Source organism: Rattus norvegicus, chromosome 5 (genome assembly GCF_036323735.1).
Source record: "Rattus norvegicus strain BN/NHsdMcwi chromosome 5, GRCr8, whole genome shotgun sequence".
Taxonomy (NCBI): Eukaryota; Metazoa; Chordata; class Mammalia; order Rodentia; family Muridae; genus Rattus; species Rattus norvegicus.
In genome coordinates this window covers 60248184-60255296 of record NC_086023.1, presented here as the reverse complement: position 1 = coordinate 60255296, position 7113 = coordinate 60248184, and the positions used below count along the sequence as shown (strand labels likewise).

Sequence of the window (7113 nt, the reverse complement as noted above, 5' to 3'; positions counted from 1 at the left end):
TTTACACACACACTCTCTCTCTCTCTCTCTCTCTCTCTCTCTCACACACACACACACACACACACACTCTCTCTCTCACACACACACACTCTCTCTCTCTCACACACACACACACACACACTCTCTCTCTCTCTCTCTCACACACACACACACACTCTCTCTCTCTCTCTCTCACACACACACACACTCTCTCTCTCACACACACACACACTCTCTCTCTCTCTCACACACACACACACACTCTCTCTCTCTCTCTCACACACACACACACATACACACACACACTCTCTCTCACACACACACACACACACACACACTCTCTCTCACACACACACACACACACACACACACACACACACACACACAGAGTCTCGGGAAATTTACCAATTAGGGGTTATAGGTATATTTGTGTCTCCATCATGTAGAGTTTAAGGACCACATTAGGAGCCACAATTTCTACAAGTAACTGAAAGCCTCCATCTCTGAAAATCTCTCAGAGACCTGAATGAATATCTGGGTCTTCTAGACTCTAAACCCCGTGTTTGAAACCACGCTGCATACTTCCTGAAACAATTAATAACCTCTCACTTCAACTTCTAGTCTTACAGCTGTGCTTCTGAGCTCAGGGTATGATTCGGCACTGAAAGAAATATGTTCCCAAGATTGTAACACGGATAAATGTCAAGGCCAACTTATTTCTGAAGAATATTTACAATCGGGTAAAGCACTTCAATAGTATTCAATGCAAGTGGAGGTAGAAAACATCATGATTCTAAAGAATGTCAGAAGTGATGCATTCTTCGCCCCACGAGTCCATCACCGTCACAACAACCCGTTCCCAGGTCCTGTCTTGGTTGATCACTGTTAGTTTATAGCACTCTTTGTCTTTAAGATGCTTTGCAATGTGAGTATCTTCCCCTTGCTCCTACTGTCCTCCACCAAGGTGCTGTGGACTAGCTGTTGTTGAATCTCTACGTGATTCTTAAGGAAACAAGATTTATTTTACAGAAGAGATCCCGTAAGCCTGTCTGTGTATACTTTTCTCTGGAGTCTTGACCATGTGATACTACTTGCTTACCTGTTTTTCCCTGCAACTTATTAACATGGACCTGTTCCATCCGGTAAGGCAATCACTGTCTAAAGGATGCTATCCTTTGAAGTGTGAGTAGTCCTAGCTGAGAATTAGTATGTGTGTCAGACAAAACTTATCACAAAAAAAGAGATCTGCAAACCCACTAACCTTGTTCCACATCAGCCCAGGAGCCCTCTGTATACAAGCCACTTTCCCCAGCTACACTATTACCCCTCATCAAAGAACTCTCCCTTCAGAAAATGGAGACTAACAGAGAAAATGACAACTGGACACAATGCAAAAGATCAACAGACAGTGGGAAGCCCCACCTCAATGGACACATCTATATCATAGCTCCCTCATCTATAGATGGCTCAGAGAACATTGCAGAAGGGGCAGAAAGGGTGTTAGAGTCGGAATACCAAGAAGTCTGCTGTGAAACAGCCTAACCTACATTTAAGACCAGAACAGTGCCAGTATCAACGGACATGTTAATGTGGAAGAGGAAGTTTTTCCTGCAACTTATTTGTACAGGGTCCCACAGCTAGAGAAAGAACTTTAGGTAACTAACAACAGCTGGGTGACAGAGATTTAGCCACTCCCAGGGATGAGACCCCATTTTGATTGTCCAATACAGAGTGGTCAGCAGTAAAACCATATACACACCACCAAAAAAAGTGAGTCGGCAGGTTATAAAATTTATGCGTCTGTCTGTGTGTGTATACAGGTAGACAGACTTGTGTGTATGTATATGTGTAAAAGTAATAATCAGAAAAAAGGGGGGTTGGGGATTTAGCCTAGCAAGCACAAGGCCCTGGGTTCGGTCCTCAGCTCTGAAAAAAAAATCAGAAAAAAGTAGGCTATCAACTTAAGTGAGGGGACATACATAGGAAGGGTTCAAGGAGATTACCAAAGAGGGGCTTGAAGGAAGAAAAGAGGTGGGAAAGTAATTACAATTCAATTATGTAAAAAAGTATAATATATCTGATTAATACAATTTTATATTGATACATATTAAAGTAATATTTTAGTAGATAAGATAATTTATTAAAGTTAATGTCACTTATTTCTGATTTTGAGGTTATTAGGAACTTCACAATGATGTATGTACCTCACATTGTATTTCTGTTAGTGTTAGACAAAAATATAGATGAAATAACAAAATATATGTCATTAAGGAAGTTGATTAAATGCGAGGCTTGCAAGGTCTTGAAAGAACACCTGCGAATCACTCTGACTATGCCAAAACTTTTCTTCTGCTTACGGAAACACACACTGTCTCACTCACATTTCATGACTTGGATACTGCATAGTAAGCAAGTAACTTTAACATGTCAATACCCACAATGATTTCTGCCAGTCAGCTATCCCAGCTCTTCCTGTCTTGTGCTTTATGAAGTAGTAAGTAGCTAGGAGAAGCTCTCAGAAATGGAGATGAGAAAAGCCCTGCATATAACTTCCATCCCTGAGATGACAATACCATTAGCTTAGGGTGCGCTCTCCGGCAGGCCTTTCATGAGAGACAGGTCTCCTTAAATGGGTCACGGACTGGTTGTTAATTTCCATTCATGGGGTTTGTTTTGTTTTCTGGTGTCTCAGTTAGCTCCAAGGTGATGCTTTAAATAGTTGTGAAGGCAACCTGGAGGAGGCAGTTTCTGGAGTGGCCATTATTAACTTCCTTTGTCAGTAATTTGTTCACCTTCTGACAAGTCTTCCACGGAGTCAGAGCCACTGTGCTGGAATCAGCCCAGCAGGCTGTTATCAGAGCTCTCCAGCCACCCCTGGGTACCACTGCCAACAAACTGGAAAGAATCCTGTGGGAGGAAATGGCAGCCTTGCTGAGCCTGGCAACTTCGTTGACCCAAGGTTGACTGGTAATTAGTGAGCCTGAGTTCCTGGGGCCACTGAGGAGACAATCAGCCAGGACCCAGCTCCTTCTGATTCTCATGCCACAGAGGTATAGTGAGATAACATCTCAGGGTGGCGAGATGCTCAAATTCCACCTAGAGAAGAACCAGGAGTGACGATGAACCCTATGCCGGCAGCTTATATGAGCACTAACCCTTTGTGATATACAATGCCTCCATTGTGTAGGTGAAAGAAAAGAATAAATTCTATACCTTTGTAAGCCTGGACTCCCCACAAACTTGTGCTTCTGATCTAGTCTAGATGAGTGGAGGTCACAGTGGGGTACTCCCAAGGCCAACTCTTAGGAAGCTATCTAAAACAGCACATGCTTTGGAAGCCCAGAGAAGTGATTCTGCAGTGTGATGTGTGACAGACGTGATCTTCACCAAATAAACCTGCCCCCCCCAGCTTTATCCATCTATACGATGGGCACACACTTTCTTATGGAGTTGGAGTCAGACTTAATGAAAAGTAGTATCTCTAAACACCCTTCCTTCTGCCTCACTCTCTCACCTGAATCATTCCAGCAATTTTCCTGCTGGGTCTTCACCTTCACTCCATCCTCTGAGGGAGTTCCTTTTTTTTTTTCCGGAGCTGGGGACCGAACCCAGGGCCTTGTGCTTGCTAGGCAAGCGCTCTACCACTGAGCTAAATCCCCAGCCCCGATGGGAGGTTCCTGATGTAGGCATAAGTGAGCTATTTAAACAGAAAATATATAGTCACTTTTGCCCCAAAATTCTAATGTCTTCCCATCTCATTCAGAGTGATATGTATCATGTACTATAATGATTTTCGAGCTTAACACGACTTCCCCTTAACTACTGTTCTTGCCTCAAAATTTTACCTCTCTCTCTGTACCCCTAGACACACTGCTCCAGCTACCCCCAAAACTGCCCAGCACAATCGGTCCTCTCACATCCCATGGTTATCTGGTCAGGTGTCATTGCTTTAAAAAGCTCTCCTTGGCATCTGTTTCTTTCATCCCCGACACTGCTAGCTCCCTTATTGTGCCTTATTTTATTATTATTTTTTCTTTTGTAGAACACTGGCATAATATGCTTATTTTTATCAACATGTTAGCCCATGTTAGCCCATGTTTTAAATTCAAAGTCTGGCAGACTAGATGTTTCCAATCATTCTCTCGAATGAAGACAATTTTAAAAGTTGGACCAACCCTCTCCTGTGCACGCACACGCGCACGCGCACAGACACACACATGGGGATACACACAGACACACACGCACATGAACACACACATTCACGCATGTACTCGCGCACGCACACACGCACAGTAAGTCTAAAAGTTAAAGAAAAAAGGATACAGATAATTAAGGAGGCGTGCCTGTGAGCGTGCCTGTTGGGATGTTTACTGAGGGACTGGAGACCTACTGTGAATACAGGTATTTCCATCCCATGAGCGGAGGTCTCAGACTGAATGAAAAAAGGGAAAGAGAAAGCTCCCTGAGCAGTGATATCCCCCCCCCCTTTTTTCTCTCTCTTTCTGATCCTTCCCATAATAGTAAGTTCTTGAAGTCAAATCCCAATCCTGGAGCTAGGATTTCTGGACCATGCCTTCAACTATGAGCCCAGTAAACCTTTTCTCCCTTAGGTTGCTCCTGGTCAAAAAGTTGCAGCAAGAAGAAAAGGAGCTCATGTACAACTTAAGGTCATTTTGATTCATGATTTGGAGGACGTGGCCTATCCGGGTAAGGGGGCCGCCATATCAGCTGAGGAGGTTTGGTCAGTGACAGTGAGAGCCTTCTTTCTCACTTAGCACTGAGCCGAGCAGAGCTTGGGCCAGAAGCAAAGCAGACTGTACTCTCAAAGGCACTCGGCTAGCGATCCATCTCTAAAAGCCATGCCTTCTATCAAGGGTTCTACAGCCCCCACCCCTCAAAAGGCCACCAGCTGCCTGAAGACCGAGTGTTCAAACACATGGGCCTGTGGGGAGCATTTGGCATTCAAACCATAATACCTAACAATATGGGAAGCAATTGGAACAAGGAAATAATTAGAGTTCAAAGAAATAGACCAGAACACTTTCAGAAAGCAGGATTTGCTGATGGCTAAAAAGCAGCCCTGAAGCAGTGCCCACGGTGATCTGGGAAGCCACTGTTGAGGCTTCTGAAACCGCAGGCGCCGCCATTTTGGCTCCGAGGCTCTTTGGCAGCTCACGGGATGCAGCTGAGACACAGAGTGAAGCTTCTGAGGACTCAGCTGCTGAAGGTTTGGGGCTTGGCGTTCATCCCTCTGAAGACAGGGATCCTGACGCGATACCCTTCTCTCTGGCTTGAAATAAAGATAATGACCCAGAAACATGGGGTATGGGTTTATTTTATTGTTCCAGGCTGATAACATACTCAGAAGTGTTCGGGGGCAAGGAAATGAAAAGCAGTTGTGGCAGAAAATTGCATTGTTTTGGATTTCCTCTAAAAAACAGACTTGAAATACTAATTTGACATAATGGGAGATTTATAAAGCAAAATGAAGAATGAAGACATGTCAAGCCAGAAGAACTGAAAGGAGTGGATTGGCCCTGGACAGGTCGACTCCATGACAGGCTGCAAACTAGCAGTTCAGGAGACCAGACCTGAGTTTCTACTTCCCAGAACTGGGCAAGTCACTTACTGAACAACCGCAGGCTTGTATGCCCCCAGCTTGTGAAAGGACAGTTAGCCAAGCTTGTGGCCAAGAGGCCAAGAGCTACAGGGCTACCCTTCCTTGGCATGAAGCAAGAGTAGTTAGTCTGAGTCATAGCATCACCCAGGCCCCCAGAGATAGCACCCAGCTATCAAGATACAGATCACCTGCGCCTCCCCAATGTCCCTCCTTTTAGCTTTGAAACAGAATCTGCAAATTCAGTCAGGGTCCTTCCATCCCGGTGGCATTGGGCCCCTGAATGCAGAAATAAACACTCTTTGCTTTTTCATACGATTTGAGACAGGAGTTTCATTCTTCAGTGATTCATGGACCCTAACAGAACCGAGCAAGACAGTAATCAACGAAAGCAGTAATGCAGGGCTGGAGATGTGGCTCGGTGGTTAGAGTACTTACTGCCTCATCTTTGTTGTCAACTTGACTATAGCTGGAATCAACTAAAATTCCAGCAGATGGGCATGTCTGGGAAGAATTTTCTATATTAGATCATTTGAGGCGGGAAGAAGGACACTAAACCTAGGCCCCACATTCTGGTGGAAGCCCTTGTAAGATGAAAGAAGGGAGATGTCGCCCCCACTGGCTGCTCCGAAAAGCCATCTTTGCATTGTTCCCCGGGTCATGCTCTGCGCTCACTGCAGCCACCTTCGCCACCCACTGCCACCCACCGTCTCCTCCAACGCGGACTCCCCGGCAGCTCTTTCGCCAGAGTCCTCGAAACTCGACTAATTCCTTACTCGTAGCATCGGACCACCGGCGTGCCCCACCATGTCGGACGCGGCAGTGGACAGCAGCTCCGAGATCACCACCAAGGACTTGAAGGAGAAGGAAGCTGGGGAGGAGGCAGAGAATGGAAGACGTGCGCCTGCCAATGGGAACGCTCAAAATGAGGAAAATGGGGAGCAGGAGGCTGACAAAGGTAGATGAAGAAGAGGAAGAAGGTGGGGAGGAGGAGGAGGAGGAAGGTGATGGTGAGGAAGAGGATGGAGATGAAGATGAGGAAGCTGAGGCTCCTGCGGGCAAGCCGGTAGCTGAGGATGATGAGGGTGATGATGTTGACACCAAGAAGCAGAAGACTGATGAGGATGACCAGACAGCAAACGGAAAAGCTAACCTTACGCACCGTGACCTATTCACCCTCCACTTCTCGTCTCAGAATTTAAACGGGGTCACCTTCGCGTAGAGAAGCAGGCCTGGCCCACCCACTGCGGGCAATGCCACCCACAGGTGACACGCGCTCTCCACCACCCCACCAAAACCACCACATGAATTGGCAACATGGGAGGAGAAAAGAACCAGAACTTCCCAGGCCCTGCTTTTTTTTTCTTAAAAACACGTTAAAAGGAAAATTTGTTTGTATTTTGTATTTACATTTTATATTTTTGTACATATTGTTAGGGGTCAGCCATTTTTAATGGTAATGGGTGACCAAACCAGCCTTCAGAGCGTTTTCTGTCCTACTTCAGACTGTACTTGTG

The 7113-nt window shown here is 45.6% G+C and overlaps 1 pseudogene; it reads left to right on the top strand.

Annotated features, from left to right (window-relative positions):
• Nucleotides 1-6276: 6276 nt before the first annotated feature.
• On the top strand, nt 6277-6724 carry Ptma-ps2 (prothymosin alpha, pseudogene 2; annotated as a pseudogene).
• The last annotated feature ends 389 nt before the right edge of the window (nt 6725-7113 follow it).